Genomic DNA, 18,260 nt, shown 5'->3' with positions numbered 1-18,260 from the left:
GGAATGGACAGTGTTTTGAAAGGAGGATATAAGAAGAACATCAACAAAAGCAAAACGAGGATAATGGAAGGTAGTCGAATTAAGTCGGGGGATGATGCGAGAATTAGATTAGTAAATGAGACACTTAAAGTAGAAAAGGAGGTTTGCTATTTGGGGAGCAAAATAGCTGATGATGGTCGAAGTAGAGAAGATATAAATTGTAGACTGGCAATGGAAAGGAAAGCGTTTCTGAAGAAAGGAAATTATTTAACATCGAGTATAGATTTAAGTGTCAGGAAATTGTTGCTGAAAGTATTCGTATGGAGTATAGCCATGTATGGAAGTGAAACATGGACGATAAATAGTTTGGACAAGAGGAGAATAGAAGCTTTCAAATGTGGTGCTACAGAAGAATGCTGAAGATTAGATGGATAGATCACATAACTAATGAGAAGGTATTGAATAGAATTGGGGAGAAGAGGAGTTTGTGGCACAAGTTGAGTAGAAGAAGGGATCGGTTGGTAGGACATGTTCTGACGCATCAAGGGAACACCAATTTAGTTCAAAAAATGGTTCAAATGGCTCTGAGCACTATGGGACTTAACATCTATGGTGATCAGTTCCCTAGAACTTCGAACTACTTAAACCTAACTAACCTAAGGATATCACACACCTCCACGCCCTAGGCAGGATTCGAACCAGCGACCATGGTGGTCACGCGGCTCTAGACTGAAGCGCGTAGAACCGCACGGCCACACCGGCCGGCACCAATTTAGTATTGGAGGGCAGTGTGGAGGGTAAAAATCGTAGAGGGAGACCAAGAGATAAATACACTAAGCAGATTCAGAAGGATGTAGCTTGCAGTAGGTACTAGGAGATGAAGAGGCTTGCACAGGATAGAGTAGCATGGAGAGCTGCATCAAACCAATCTCAGGAATGAGGACCACAACAACAACAACATTAGGAGTATTATTTCTGGTGTAGCGAAAGTTATTGAAAAATGCATGAAGTATTGCATGAATTAATTTTGAAATTTCTATCGAAAATTGCTTTACCATGCAGTTCACGTAAAAGAAGAAACTGTGTTAAGGATCCGTACAAACAGTAAATATCGTCAGCTGTTGCCACTACATGTGTGTTGAAAATTCCAGGTACTACTGTGCAGCGACAAACATTTGGTTCTACTTATCATCAAAAATTTAGTTACTGAATGCAAGGAAGTTATTATCTAGACTGTTTATGGCTCTGACTTCCGCCACTACGTATTCACACAAGATGACAAAAATATTGTATAAAATTATCCACTCCCTTCTTCTGTATAGCTTCTTCCCGTTGAAGTGAGGTCCGGGTTTCCACGGACGCTGTTCTTACAGTTTAAGGCTTCCTGTGGATTTAGGGTTCTTGAGCTTAGATCTGCGTTTACAGGGTCTAACCACCGTAATTTAAGCCTACCTCGTTGTCCCTGTCCTTCGACTATGAGAGGCTGAGCTTATGACTGAAGTAGACGGGGCCTGTATGATGTGTCCACTTCACCAAAAGCTCCGAACTTACATCTTCTTATTGGTTGTAGCCGGATGTTTGTATTTTTAATATGGTACAGTATGGAAACGCCTGATGATCTTCTTGGTATCTGACATGACATGTAGTAAGTGCCCAGTACTTCTATGTTTGGGCCAACATTCGGTACCACATGACGCAACTGCTGCACCATTGTGCGGTACATATCTGATTTTAGATGGGTATGTATTTTCTCATCACAAAGATTACCAGGGACGTCTCTGAATCGCATCTGGGTCACTCTGATTCTTGCTCGCACGTACCCTCCAAAACCAGACACGCAAAAACAAATAACAATAAAGCAAACAAACAATAAATTGAAACACTTTCCAGAAAAATTTAATTCATGTGAGTACAAGCCTTTGCAACGCCAATTCAGACTGCCGACTTACTGACAACGCAGCAAATTAACAGCAAATAAACGTAACCATAAGACAACAAAAGAAAAATAGAAACACATTTACTCACATTCATGTCAAGACAGTCACGCTGTACTCATGTGCTCGTAATCATACTGTATTGATCATAAATTAGGACAATAACACTAGGTAAGTACAATCTACTAGCAAAACAATAAATCATAAATCGACTGTACAAGTTGTTAACTGCAAGTTAACTTTTTCAAAGCATTTTGATCGAGTAACTATGTGTATCGATTTTGAATAATTTTTCAAGTGATTAAATTCTGAAACAAAAATGACACATGATTTTAATTATAATTCAGGACAGAACAACAGATTGTATTCTGAGATAAAATATGCAGTACGGACAAAAACGCAGTTCATATTTATTTAAAACACAATATTAAATGTAATCTGTGACTGGACGATCTACACGATTGAGAGAGGCCTAACTGCAACAGTTCATCGGAACGTTACCTTAGCTATTCAAACGTAAAGAGACGTTGGTAGCGCCTCCCGATTCGTCATTGAGAGAATCCACACTTGCTTAATCTCATTACATTTCCTCAAGTAATGGTATGGGCATCCTATACACCATACTGGTATTTGCAGGTGCTCAGTAGCCCATCAAGACCGCTCATATTCATACCTAGCCAACATCCTACTGTAGCATGTATCTCTTTTTCTCACTCGCAACAATTTGTTTGAAAAATGCTTCAACTCCTTTTTAACTACTCGTGCTAATAGTGTTGTTTGGAAATTTTTTTCCAATATAAACGCTTTCAGTGCGTCATTATACTTTCATGCAGCTATTAAAATCAAACAAAATCTTATTATAGAAAATACTGTCCGGAATGGAATAAAAAAACCTTATAGCTACATGTAATAGCCGTATCAGTAACAGTGTTCACGGAAACCTCCCTTATTATTCTCTTGTTTTTCCCTCCTTCACTATTTTATTCCTGAACTGAGCAGGAGAAGAAGACTGTATACGCCAGCGTTCGCTATAATTTCTTTTGTCCCTTTGTTACGGCCCTCTCATGAGACATTCACTGAAGTACGCACTGTCATTTTACACTCTGTCCCAAACACTGATTCCTTAAACTAGTTTACTGATGGTTCGCGGAAGGAACGGCGATTCCAGCGTAATATCTCTGAGCATCTCAACCAGCCAATATGTTATTCTACACAACCGAATTCCACCGATCTCCTTGCTTAAGATAATCTCTCCGGCACTAATTGAAAGGTGGTAGTTAACGCCTAACATAATTCTGTAATCAAATGCAATACAAGAGAGTAAGATCAGCGAATTAGTCTCCGCTATTACAACAGTTACTTCAAAAAGCATCTAAGAAAACAGCGCTTGAAATTTCCCAAGAAGAAAATTATAGTTTAATTCTCTTTATGACGTATGGGGGGGACTTAAATACAGAGTAAATGGCATCTAATATATTTTATTACACTGAAGAACAGAGTTTATCGCCACAAGCGAGCGGACATTTACCAAATTAACTAGTTGCCGTTAAATGAAGAGAATTTCGGCCTCAAGTCGTTTACTGTCGCAGCCATTTATTATGGAAGTTAATTGCCTCAGAATCGTCCGCTTGGCCGAAGACCTTACGAGACTATGTCTTCCGCTTTCAATTACGGAAGTAGAGAGCTTGATGGAGTGACTGTCCAAGCAAACATTCATTCTAAGAGACTGCTTAGTCAAAGCCTTCCGATTACTGAGGATAAGGCTGAAAATGCTACAGAAAGAGATTTGTTTGATGCAGAGCTTTCAGGTGATTACTTTCTACACCCAGTAATCACCATTGCATCCACATTACAATAGGATTTGTGATACTCTTACCTTGTCAGCGACAAATGATATACAGGGTGAGCACAAAGTCTTGCCCTGACTATATAACAGAATGACCGTTTGACATAATAAGTTACATTTGATGCCGTTCATAGGTTAATGTTACCAGTTGTTGTGACCAATAGATGGCGCTAGTGCTCCACAACACCGACGCGGTCGGTTAGGTCACGATATTTGTTGGCGAAATGGCGTCGAAGCAGGAGAAAGCGCAATGTGTGCTTTGGTTTCACGAAACGAAAACGCCCATCAGTGCTCAGCGTAAATTTCAGGCATCTTATGGACGCAGTCCTCCTGACGTTAACTAAATAAACCGATGGTGTGCAAAGTTTAACGAAACAAGCAGCGTTGAAGATGGTCCTCGAAGTGGCAGGTCTCGTGTGAATGATGCAACTGTTGACCGTGTTCGGCAATCGTTTCACCGGAGTTTCTCTAAATCAACTCGACAAGCATCACGTGCACTTCAGATACCGCAAGCAAGTGTGGTGAAGATTCTTCATGAAAGGCTCAGGTTGCATGCTCACAAAGTGCAAATCGTGGGTGCCTTGCAACAGAATGATTTGCTGACACTTGCTGAATTTTCAACTGAGATTCTCAACAGGTTCAAATGGCTCTGAGTACTATGGGACTCAACTTCTGAGGTCATTAGTCCCCTAGAACTTAGAACTAGTTAAACCTAACTAACCTAAGGACATCACACATATCCATGCCCGAGGCAGGATTCGAACCTGCGACCGTAGCGGTCACGCGGTTCCAGACTGAAGCGCCTAGAACCGCGTGGCCACTTCGGCCGGCAGATTCTCAACAGGATTGATGGCGCTAACGATTACTTAAATCGCATATGCCTTACCGATGAATCCACCTTTCATGTCAGTGGAATGTTAAATAGGCATAATGTCCGTATATGGGGTTCAGAGACTCCACATGCTACTGTACAGTTACAGCGAGACAACGAAAAAGTGAATATTGGATGCGGCCTCAGGCATAACAAGGTTTTTGTACCGTTTTCCTTCGCGGAAAAATCTGTTACCGTTAACATTTACTTAGACGTTTTGCAACAGTTCATTGCCCCACACTTAGAAGAACATCAACCTTGGATAATTTTGCAGAACAGTCCAAAAGTCCGGCCACCCTGCCCTCCAGTCATTACACCCCTTGATTTTCTTTTCTGGGGCTATATCAAGAACAGAGTCTTCGTCACACCAGTTGCTGACGTCGACGACACGAAGGCTAGGATTCAAGCTCCTGTGGATACTGTGACAGAACACATGTTACGAAACACCTTTCGGGAACAAGAATACCGCCTCGACATTCTCCAAGCTGTGAAGAGAGCACACGTTGAGGTTTACTAACGTAAATGGCCTTAAAAAACTTGTAACAATAACTTATGTAACGGCATCAAATGTAAATTATACTGCCAAACGGTTATTCTGTAATAAATTGTTATAATCTTGGCAAGACTTTGTGCTCACCCTGTATTTTTAGGTTTGTCATTTAAATTTTCTACTAATATTACGACGACCGCACAACAAGTGATTGTATCAAACAGTGAACACATTTAAGAGCTCCATAAACAGCACTTTATGAATAGGACCAGATACGTACTGAAAATATTATACAGAAACAATGAACTGTCAGTTCCGCCTTGGCAACGAAAGTACAAGGTGTTTCAGTTATATCTCACCAATTTCATAAGAAAATTATTCAGCTCGATTGTGAATGGTAATTTAGGGTAAATTTTAATTCACGGATACGATTAAAAAGTTTTTATTTTGATAGGTACCACCCGAATTTACAAATAGTGAAATCCAAGCTAGAAAACTGTCTGCGAGCAGGCCAAGCCTCAAGGTCTATGCCATGATTTCAATGTGAACAACTTAACTGGGTAACGATAACTTTAGTGGCCTTAACTATAGATTCTAAAGTGAGCATTTACTCATAGTCTGTCTAATTTGAAGGAGGAGGAGGAGATTAGTGTTTAACGTCCCGTCGACAACGAGGACATTAGAGACGGAGCGCAAGCTCGGGTGAGGGAAGGGTGGGGAAGGAAATCGGCCGTGCCCTTTCAAAGGAACCATCCCGGCATTTGCCTGAAGCGATTTCGGGAAATCACGGAAAACCTAAATCAGGATGGCCGGAGACGGGATTGAACCGTCGTCCTCCCGAATGCGAGTCCAGTGTGCTAGCCACTGCGCCACCTCGCTCGGTTTAATTTGAAGGGAGAGGTATCTAACAGAAACAATATTTCATTTGAACACAATTATTTGTTTATTATAAACGTTAGTCATATGGATACGTTAAGGAGAAAACGTGGAATGGTTTACAAACACAAATTCTAGCAATTCTATTTAGTGGCTTTGATTGATTAGCAGAGCTACCAGATTGGACGAAAAATGTGCCCTGTTGACGATGAAGTCTATTAGTTTTTTTAGGTTAGAGGGTCTCGGGAAAACACAAGAAGGGCTTCAATCACACATGATGCAGAACGAACACACGAGGAACGTAGATACAGGAGCCACCGTTATAACAGTTGTAAATTGTCGTAGCTGTGTTAACAAAGTATCAGAGCTCCAAGCGCTAATAGAAAGCACTGATGCTCAAATCGTTATAGGCACCAAAGCCGGCTAAAGCCGGATATAAGCTCAGCCGAAATTTTTGCGAAGAACCTAACGGTGTTCCGAAAGGATAGGCTAAACACTGTTGGCGATGGTGCGTTTGTTGCTGTTAGAAGTAGTTTATCTTTCCGCGAAACTGAAGTAGTTATTTCCTGTTAGTATGGGCAGAGGTCATTGTTGACAACTGAAATAACCGACCTCCCAATGTAGATGATACAGTTGCTGAAAGGTTCAAAGAAAACTTGTGTTTGATTTTAAGCACGTTCCCGGCCCATACGATTACAGTTGGTGGTGACTTTAATTTACCCTCGATATGTTGGCGAAAATACGTGCTTAATTCCGGGAGTACGCATAAAACATCATCCGAAATTGTGCTAAACGCATTCTCTGAAAATTGTTTCGAGCAGTTAGTTCATGAGCCCACGAGAATAGTAAACGGTTGTGAAAACACACTTGACCTCTCAGCAACAAATAATCGTGAGTTAACAACGAGCATTAGAATGGATACAGGGATTAGTGAACACAGGGTTGTCGTAGCGAGATTCAATATTGTAAGCCCCAAATCCTCCAAAAATAAACGAAAAGTATACCTATTCAGAAAAGTAGATAAAAATTCACTTGACGACTTACTGAGAGACAATCTCCACTCCTCCCAAGTTAGTAATGTAAGTGTACACCAGATGTAGTTTCAATTCAAAGAATTAGTATCGGCAGAAATTGAGAGATTTATACCAAATAAATTAACAAACGACGGAACTGATCCTCCTTGGTACACAAAACTGGTCAGAACACTGTTGCAAAAAAAAAAAAAAAAAGGAAGAAACATGCCAAACTTACACAGACGAAAAATCCCCAGGATTGGAGATCTTTTATAGAAGATAGAAATTTAGAGTGGACTTCAATGCGAGATGCTTACAAGAGTTTTCACAAAGAAACTTTTTCTCGAAACCTGACTGAAAATCCAAAAAGATTCTGATCGTATGTGAAGTATGTTAGCGGAAAGAAACAATCAATGCCTTCTCTGACGATAGCAGTGGGCCGGCCGGGGAGGCCGAGCGGTTCTAGGCGCTACAGTCTGGAACCGCGCGACCGCTACGGTCGCAGGTTCGAATCCTGCCTCGGGCATGGATGTGTGTGATGTCCTTTGGTTAGTTAGTAGTTCTAAGTTCTAGAGGACTGATGATCTTAGAACTTAAGTCCCATAGTGCCAGAGCCATTTTTGATAGCAGTGGAGATGCTATCGAAGACTGCGCTGCCAAAGCAGAGTTATTAAACACAGCTCTCCGAAATGACTTCACAACAGAAGACGAAGTAAATATTCCAAAATACGATTCAAGAACAGCTGCCAACATGAGTAACGTAGAAGTAAATATCTTCGGAGTAGTGAAACAACTTAAATCACTAAATAAAAGCAAGTCTTCTGGTCCAGACAGTATACCAATTAGGTTTCTTTCAGAGTATGCTGATGCATTAGCTCCATACTTAACATTCATATACAACCGCTCGCTTTACGAAAGATCCGTATCCAAAGATTGGAAAGTTGCGCAGGTCTCATCAATATTCAAGAAAGGTCATAGGCGTAATCCACGTAATTACAGGCCCGTATCGTTAAAGCCGATATGCACCAGGATTTTGGAACATATATTTTGTTCTAACTGCATGAAATACCTCGAAGAAAACAGGCTATTGATGCACAGTCAACATGGGCTTAGGAAGAATCGTTCTTGTGAAACACAACTAGCTCTTAACTCGCACGAAGTATTGAGTGCCATTAGCAAGGGGTTCGAGATCGATTCCGTATTTCTAGATTTCCGGAAGGCTTTTGACACTGTAGCACACAAGCGGCTTGTAGTGAAATTACGTGCTTATGGAACATCGTCTCAATTATGTGACTGGATTTCCTGCCAGAGAAATCACAGTTCGTAGTAATTGACGAAAAATCATCGAGTAAAACAGAAGCGACATTTTGCTTTCACCAAGGTAGTGTTATAGGCCCTTTATCTATATAAACGATTGGGGAGACAATCTGAGCAGTCAGGGTGTTTGCAGACGACGCTGTCGTTAACCGAGTAATAAAGTCATTAGAAGATAAAAAAATAATTGGAAAACGGTTTAGAAAATGTATCTGAATGGTGCTAAAATTGGCAGCTGACCCAAAATAACGAAAGGTGTGAGGTCATCCACATGAGTGCCAAGAGGAATTCGTTAAACCCCGGTTACACGATAAGTCAGTCAAATCTAAAGGCTGTAAATTCAACTAAATACCTAGGAATTAGAATTACGAACAACTTAAATTTGAAGGAAAACATAGCAAATGTTGTGGTGAAGAAAACGTAACAGATCTACTGCCAACACTACGCTTGTACGTCCACTTTAAGAATACTGCTGCGCGATGTGGGATCCTTACCAGATAGAACTGACGGAGTACATCGTAAAAGTTCAAAGAAGGGCAGCACGTTTTGTAATATCGCGAAATATGGTAGACAGTATCAACAAAAGCAAAACGAGGATAATGGAATGTAGTCGAATGAAGTCGGGTGATGCTGAGGGAATTAGATTAGCAAATGAGACACTTAAAGTAGTAAAGGAGTTTTGCTATTTGGGGAGTAAAATAACTGATGATGGTCGAAGTATAGAGGATATAAATTGTAGACTGGCAATGGCAAGGAAAGCGTTTCTGAAGAAGAGAGATTTGTTAACATCGAGTATAGATTTAAGTGTCAGGATGTCGTTTCTGAAAGTATTTGTACGGAGTGTAGCCATGTATGGAAGTGAAACGTGGACGATAACTAGTTTGGACAAGAAGAGAATAGAAGCTTCCGAAATGTGGTGCTACAGAAGAATGTTGAAGAGTAGCTGGGTAGATCATATAACTAATGAGGAGGTATTGAATAGGATTGGGGAGAAGAGAAGTTTGTGGCACAACTTGACTAGAAGAAGGGATCGGTTGGTAGGACATGTTCTGAGGCATCAACGGATCACCAATTTAGTATTGGAGGGCAGCGTGGAGGGTAAAAATCGTAGAGGGAGACCAAGAGATGAATACACTAAACAGATACAGAAGGATGTATGTTGCAGTAGGTAGTGGGAGATGAAGAAGCTTGCACAGGATAGAGTAGCATGGAGAGTTGCATCAAACCAGTCTCAGGACTGAAGACCACAACAACAACAACATGGTAGAGAGTGTCACTGAAATAATACGTGATTTGGGCTTTACATTGTTAAAAGAAAGGCGTTTTTCGTTGCTACGGAATCTTCTCACGAAATTCCAATCACCAATTTTCTCCTCCGAATGCGAAAACATTTTGTTGACAGCGACCTATACAGGGGGAAACGATCACCACGATAAAATAAGGGAAATCAGAGCTCGTACGGAAAGACACAGGTGTTCGTCCTTTCGGTGCTGTGTACGAGATTTGAATAATAGAGAATTGTGGAGGCGGTTGATGAACCTGTGCCAGGCACTTAAATGCGATTTGCACAGCATCCATGTAGATGTAGATGTACATGTAGAAAATCGGTTGCAAAACTTGTTAATCTCATGAAAAACAATACATCAAAGCTGAATCTGAGACAAGCACTTAAACAAAATTCCGGAAGTTAAAATATAGAATGCCCCTAAGAAGCTGGTGCTGTTGCTTGACCTCACCTTCATTATAAATGACTGCCGTGGTGAACGCTGCTGCATGGGGATGGGTCTCGATCGAAGACTGCTGCTACTCTGCTCTTTGCTCGTCTGCTAAAATTCACTGATCTCCCATGTACTAGGCTGACTTGCACAAGATGCACGCACCTCCGCCTCCCTCATCCACGTCTTCCAAAGAAAGTCTCTCAATTTGTGGTGGATTCTAACGGTCTGCTATATTTTCCCACCGAAATGAGCCTGCCCACTTATAGCGAAAAATACAAAACACTTTAGTCCAGTAGCAAGGCTCTTTCTAAATACAAAATCCCGCCAATCACACCACAAAACCCTTCACTAGCTACTCTACCGCCTCTTCAGGGGCGTCTCCATGATGCCACTGACGAATATACCAATGGCACTTTTTCGTGACTAGCAAATATCCCTGCATCAGAGATGCCCTGAAATACCAAGAGAAGCATACTAGGCAAGGCCTTTATTTTCTGTAGTCCGTGTTTTCATCCTAAAAGCGTCAGATGGCTATCTGCAAAGGTCCTCCGAAAAATATGAATAAGTTGCGCACTGCTGCTGCTAGCGGCGCCAACCCGGAGCCACTTCGGCCGCTGGGCGAGGCGAGGCAGTAACAGCCGCCACTCCTCGATGGACTGTGGAACGCCTCTTCCTCGAAGTCAGCACCTGAGGCATCGGACCGCTCTCGCCCAAAAGACACGTTTTTTAACTGCATTCTCTGTCCACCATCTCTCACTTTGAATGTGTTGTGCCTCCCCACACACACGAAATCATTCACAAACGTCTCCAACACCACGTTAAATGAAAGGAAATGTCACAGAACTTACAATTTACTGTCATATTGATTGTATATACTTAAATAAATAAATTACCCTGTAACTAAATAAATAATCCCCTAATTACAGATACAATCTTATTTTCAATGAAACTGACAGGCAACTTCGCCTATTGCATTTGAAAGTGTACATGTGTTACACGTAACTTGGGTTCCTTTTTCAATTTACGCATTAAAAAAATACGGTGCCATTCATCTATCGAAAATGTTCAATGTGTCCTCTGCAGGATGTACAAGCAAAGGATGGTCACAAAGGATAGTCAAATTCGTCCTATACTTTTGTAAATATGCCTGGAGTTAGTGCATTCACTCCTATGTGGAATCACAGTTCACCCAAATTTGGTGGAGGTAGCGGCACGTACGAGGAATCTTTCACATTCTCCGTCGAAAGATATCACATACCTTGAGATCAGACTATTTTTTAGGGTAATGTTGCAATATGACATATATATGTCTCTTACCTCCAGTCAGTCATTGAGGCAGCGAGGAGCAGCAATGTCATACAATAGACAAAAGTTACAACGAAAATTGGTAGCTGAATTGCACTGTTGAAACGGAGATCGCAAAAGACGTTTTGCTGCTGCGTTATCATTTTGATGCATGCTGCGCAATGAACAAACGAGCGAATAACGAGCTAGTTGAGCATCGGAGATCTCTAACGGACACCTCATTGCAACAGTAAATTACATCTGGCTCATCGTTTCATTTCGTTGCTTGTGTTAAAATTAACCTCCAGTTTTTATTTCCATTCGTTTACAACATGTAATCTTGAAATCGGGTGAATCGGTTTGAAATATTCTTTATATAGTGTGCTTAACACTTGTTGTTACACGTTTCTAGAGATAGTAGAGGGGACGTAGTAGATAAACTTCTGATGACGACACCTTGTCCTGGAAAATACCATTTGGATGTAAAATAAGTTGGAAGATCAGATCACTTTCAGGTCTCGCCCTTCACAGTACGTACACAGAGCAGATAACGAGCTCTGACCTGTGTGCTATAGCGAAGGTGTTCCACGTGGCGACCCTTTTATTCGTTGCACAAAGCGTGTCTGTGACTCATCCTTCCAAGCATAAAATCCACAAATACTGGGACACATCCATGAAGCACCACAGTGAACCAACCTACTTGCGAACGAAACAGCTGTCGGAAGAGAATAGTGTGTGATGAGCTGAGATGATATAGAAAACGTTCTCAGTGCATGTGTTATGCAGCTCTACTGTTGCGTACTTCCGTGTTGTGAAGTGGGAGATTTGAAAGCAATCCAATCTCCAAATTTATTTCTTATCAAAATAGCATATTTCTGGGCGTGGCGTTCTTATCATACCATTATCTACTATGTTACGACCAGACAAAGCTATAACTGTCCGGCCATACATGTGGGTTGTTTGATTGCTCTGGGAGATGGCTCACCTGAACACAGCAAGTATTAGTTTACTTTATCGCACGAAAGAATAAAGAGAAATACGTAAATTAATACAATGCTTTGCCACAGGATGGCTTGATAATCTACAGTTGTCATTGACTATTAAAGCATCCCTTGATACCCTAACTGATAAACTTGAAGTGCAGTGTTCAACATCAACCAAAGTACATTTCTTTCTGAGACCTGAACAGCACTTTAGCCCTAATCGACGGTGTTGACGGGTTGAGCTGAGATCATGGAATGGTGCAGAGCGCTTGCGTGCTCGGCTCTGTATTGAACTTTATACAAGAGCTCTACTATGCTGAGAGAGAGGTCGTGCCCTCTTCACCACCTCCCATTCGTTGCTGAGGACTGTAGGGACATCACTAATGTCTGTGGTGTCAATGTGCGACTTCGGTCGCGATCTTTGGACGAAACATCATACTAAGTCACCACTATAAACCCTAGAAGCCTTTACTAGGAACTGTTAAACACTGTCTTTTCTTCCATATAACATAAAGGTAAGAAAAATCTTGCCGCTGGACCTGATGGGATTCCAGTTCGATTTTACACAGAGTACGCGAACGAACTTGCCCCCTTCTTGCAGCGGTGTACCGTAGGTCTCTCGAAGAGCGTAGCGTTCCAGAAGATTGGAAAAGAGCACAGGTCATCCCAGTTTTCAAGAAGAGACGTCTAACAGATGTGCAGAACTATAGACCTATATCTCTAGCGGCGATCAGCTGTAGAATATTGAAATATGTATAATGTTCGAGTATAATGACTTTTCTGGAGACTAGAAATCTACTCTGTAGGATTCAGTATGGGTTTCGAAAAAGACGATCGTGTGAAACCCAGCTCGCGCTATTCGTCCACGGGACTCAGAGGGCCATGGACACGGGGTCCCAGGTAGATGCCGTGTTTCTTGACTTCCGCAAGGCGTTTGATACAGTTCCCCACAGTTGCTTAACGAACAAAGTAAGAGCATATGGACTATCAGCCCAATTGTGTGATTTGATTGAAGAGTTCCTAGATAACATAATGCAGCATGTCATCCTCAATGGAGAAAAGTTTTCCGAAGTAAGATTTCAGGTGTGCCGCAAGGGAGTGTCGTAGGACCGTTGCTATTCAAAAAAATGGTTCAAATGGCTCTGAATACTATGGGACTTAACATCTATGGTCATCAGTCCCCTAGAACTTAGAACTACTTAAACCTAACTAACCTAAGGACAGCACACAACACCCAGCCATCACGAGGCAGAGAAAATCCCTGACCCCGCCGGGAATCGAACCCGGGAACCCGGGCGTGGGAAGCGAGAACGCTACCGCACGACCACGAGATGTGGGCCGTTGCTATTCACAATATACATAAATGACCTTGTGGGTGACATCGGAAGTTCACTGAGGCTTTTTGCGGATGATGCTGTGGTATATCGAGAGGTTTTAACGATTGAAAATTGCACCGAAATGCAGGAGGGTCTGCAACGACAGACGCATGGTGCAGGGAATGGCAATTGACTCTCAATGTAGACAAGTGTAATGTGCTGCGAATACATAGAAAGATCCCTTATCATTTAGCTACAATATAGCAGGTCAGCAACTGGAAGCAGTTAATTCCATAAATTATGTGGGAGTAGGCATAAGGAGTGATTTAAAATGGAATGGCCATATAAAATTAATCGTCGGTAAAGCATATGCCAGACTGAGATTCATTGGAAGAATCCTAAGGAGATGCAGTCCGAAAACAAAGGAAGTAGGATACGGTACACTTGTTCGTCCACTGCTTGAATTCTGCTCACCGGTGTTTACAAATGTGGCAGTATACATGTGAAGCGTTACGACAGAGAAAGGAACCTGTGACCACTGGAGGCAGTGCCACAAGTTCCTCCAAATGTCGTAACACAACATACACACATATGTAATACTAACTAATGTAAATATACCCGATGATGGAGGTTTAAACCTTCGAAACGCGTCGTGGGAAAAAATAAAACGGTGACTGGTAACAGTAAACTTGTTGTGTCATTTAATGTCAGTAACAGCCACGGTAAAGCCTAACTTAAAAATGTTCGCATTTAAAGTCTAAATCATGTTCCTCAGAAGGTAGCGTGCTTTGAACCGGTAGCACAGACCAAATCCAAGCAGTGACTGAGAGCGTGACTGTGAACGTGATGGCTTCCTACATTTATGGCAAATTACTTACAGTTTCTAAATTTTATATATTCGTCCCACTTTATGCGACGACCGTGGATGCACCTCGCCTGACTAGACGCATGGCCCTGGAGCTCCCACTCACTGAATCTCAGCATTCAGGGAACTGAAATTGTTTGGACGCTGCACATATCAGTAAGCGAATAAATTGGTTCTTCTTATCTCCCATTTCCCATACTGATTCGTCATCCCCGAACACTGGGCTGTACCTATTTCTGTTGGTTGTTCTATACCTCGTATTTCATAAACAACTGTTCATGAGGAATCATGGTAGGTGGCTTTCATTCCGTCCATTTGTTGGGGGATTTATCCCCATCATCATTCTCATGCTTACACGATGATTCATAACTGATGAACAGACACCCAGTGTTTAAAGAATATCTGGAAAATTTACGGCACCCCCTAATTAATAATCTCCCTTCTAAAATCCGTACTAAATTAGATAAAAAAGTACAAGCTGAAACGCGGCCTGCTGCTTGGTTGCCTTGGTGACGGAAGGACAGGGCAAACTGGGCTTGAATACATTCGTGACACATACAGATTTTAAATACACATTATTATTGCCACCAAGTTCCTTCCTAATGTAAAAATTAACAGTGAAATAAAATGTCAGTGAAGTTCAAAAGAATAAGTTTCAACATCGAAGTCACTGGTTAACTGGGTCGCTTCACGAGCTTCACTGGTCAGGGAACTCAGACTCTACCTCTTTCTAAGACACAGACGTAAAACAACCTTGTGCAATAACAACAGATATAATTAACACTTTACACAATGTAACTGATCAAAAGAGTCTTTCCTTTAAATATAGACTGAATTATGCTTGATTGCAATCGACCCTGAAAAAAATTTTGCAACGCAGAAGCTTTCTGACGACGATCAGGTTGCACATCTTAAACAATTATCTATCAGTTCAGAAGGCAGATTAAATGTGGTCACAGGTTAATAGTTCGGTGTAAAAAAATTGGGTAATGCATATGCGCTCAAACAAGCGTTAGAACGCTCGCTTCAAATTACTCAACAAATGACATGCATACAATACGTAGTTAAAATTGATTTCCAATCCAAGCAATTGTAATGAAGACAGATGCGCTAGCAATTGAAACAGGGGCCTCGGCCTGAATTAAAAAGAAAGTGGCTCAAATGGCACTGAGCACTATGGGACTTAACTTCTGAGGTCATGAGTCCCCTAGAACTTGGAACTACCTAACCTAGCTAACCTAAGGACATCACTCACATCCATGCCCGAGGCAGGATTCGAACCTGCGACCGTAGCGGTCGTGCGATTCCAGACTGAAGTGCCTAGAACCGCTCGGTCACTACGGCCGGCCCTGAATTAAAACAAAACTCTATAGATAGAAGTTAAGTAACATATGCACCGGCTTCCATGCAAATAGCAGAATAAATGTGTTTTCAACCAAGCAATTCCAATGAACGCAGATGCACTGACACTTGAAACAGAGACCCCAGCCTGAATTACTTTAAATCAAACCTCTACAAGTAAAAATTGAGTATCAGACGCACAGGCTTCAAGCAATTATTAGAATGAACTCTTTAAATGAAATAAGGATCAAGTCCGTTTACAAGGCGATCTGAACCCAAACAACTTGCGTGACAAGGCAGTAAACAAGGAACGGTATGCTCCCATCCGCATCACCGTATTAAGAATACGTGAAGCCTACAGAACCTTACGTTTCAGAGCCGATAAAGGACGACATCTCCGCCGACAAACACAAAAAGGGATCAGAATTTATTCACCCTACTTAACAAGTTACTCAGAGCAAATAGTCCATTAGGGGATTACAGAATTCTTGTATGAACCACAAAATTTAAAAGGGAACAGTTCTTAGATAACAAAATAATGACAAAAACCAGAAATAACTTTTAAGGAGGCTGAGTTGCACGGCATGCAGATTTAACATTCTATACGCTTGTCCGGCCCCGGAAAATAAAATTTATACTAGACGGTAACACGAGGAGCAGACTACTTAGCATCGTCGCTTAAGGCCACTGAAAAGACTGAATGCACTGGACGCACAGAAAACTGTCTCGCCCCAAGGTCATAATGTGCGACACAACGAACTTAAACAAAGGGAAAATTCCGAAACGTGCTCACCTGTAATGCGTGTCCGACAAGCTGCTAGAGACCACGGGTTGACGTCGGTATAAGAGCCGTCACCAGTGGTACAACTCCTTCGCTGCTAGCTGATGACCACAAGGACAATGTCAGGGCGATATACGCTGGGCTGCTTGCTGCTCTTACTTGGCCCTACTCTCATCCGGCCAGGTCGGCACAGCTAGAAAGCCCCGCGTGCATCAGGAAGGTATTCGACGACGAAACATGGACCCAAATTACGAGGCCACTGGAGTCTACGCGGAGCAAAATTATGACCCACTACTGACTCTGACTGAAAGATGAATACACTTGACAGCATGACGCGACCTATCGATTCGCGGAATTTCCCACAAGTATAGGTCGTACTCTCATAAGTTTTGATTTCAGGAAAGTGTGGTTTTGATTAAAGCATTTTCAATAAGAATCATAAACGATCACACTGCTCATTGCAGTTTCCTTCTCCCTCAAATGCCTGCCTAGAGATCAGGAGGTGCTCTTCCTCTTTACCTGTCACGCATAAAAAATGGTAATAATAGACTCACTTATAGAGACGGTTCCGTTGTTTGAACGTAACTTACCTGATGTGCATGCAGAGCAGATGGGCACAAGCAAAATCTGAGTGATCTCAGGTGATCATAAGCCATAACGTGAAAATATGACAAATAGTAGAAGTATAATTACACCCTCTTTTTCAAATGTATCATTTTCGTGTAATGCCCCTGTCTCAGCTACGCACTTGTAACAGCACTAAAGTACTAGATTTATGAAACTCTTCAAACACTTGAACAAAATTAATCCTACTCGTCGATTTGCCTCGAGAAGAAAACAGTTATTCAGTCGAAGGACTGACTGCTAGAAATTAACGTCCCGCCGACATCTAGGTCATTAGACAACTGGACTAGCATAGAGAGCAATTAGGCCAGCGGTCTGTCTGAAAAACCATTGCAATATCCATCATACACGATTTACCGACATCGCGAGTATCGAATTCATGGTCAACAGATGAGGCCCCACCCTAATACACGTTAATTTTGTCGATGACTGCCAGATATATGGTCGATTGGTGACGAGGTAGCCCACTGGAATGAGTTGCACTGTTATGAGGAAATAAGTTCTTTAACCTAATTTGGGATCCTCTTTAACCCTTTCCTTTAACTTTTCACGTATGTGAGGAGTTATTTATTTGTTTATTAGAGTCCAGTACATTGTCATTTCGTTGTTATTTCGAGTTCTGGCGAAGGCATTTGAATGGACACCGAAATGCAATTTTATTACTTTGTTTTGACGTTATCAAAACGTCACCATATGCACCTTACCTGATAAGACAAACACTAACACCTTGTTTCCTCTTTTGTATGGTTACTACGATCAGTATTAACTTCGAGAAAAACGCATTCTTTTGCTGCCCACTTTGTTTACGATGTGGTTAAAAAATGGCTCTGAGCACTACGAGACTTAACTCCTGAGGTCATCAGTCTCCTAAAGCTTAGAACTACTCACACCTAACTAACCTAAAGACATCACACACATACGATGTGGAAGATGTTAAACGACTACAACGTTGAATCTTCTTTCCATGAGCTGCCGCGGTTGCAAGTTGCTACATAATAATAGCATGTTTAAAATAACTTCGTCTT

The sequence above is a fragment of the Schistocerca serialis genome, chromosome 5, assembly GCF_023864345.2.
Source record: "Schistocerca serialis cubense isolate TAMUIC-IGC-003099 chromosome 5, iqSchSeri2.2, whole genome shotgun sequence".
Taxonomy (NCBI): Eukaryota; Metazoa; Arthropoda; class Insecta; order Orthoptera; family Acrididae; genus Schistocerca; species Schistocerca serialis.
This window is presented reverse-complemented; position numbering follows the sequence as displayed.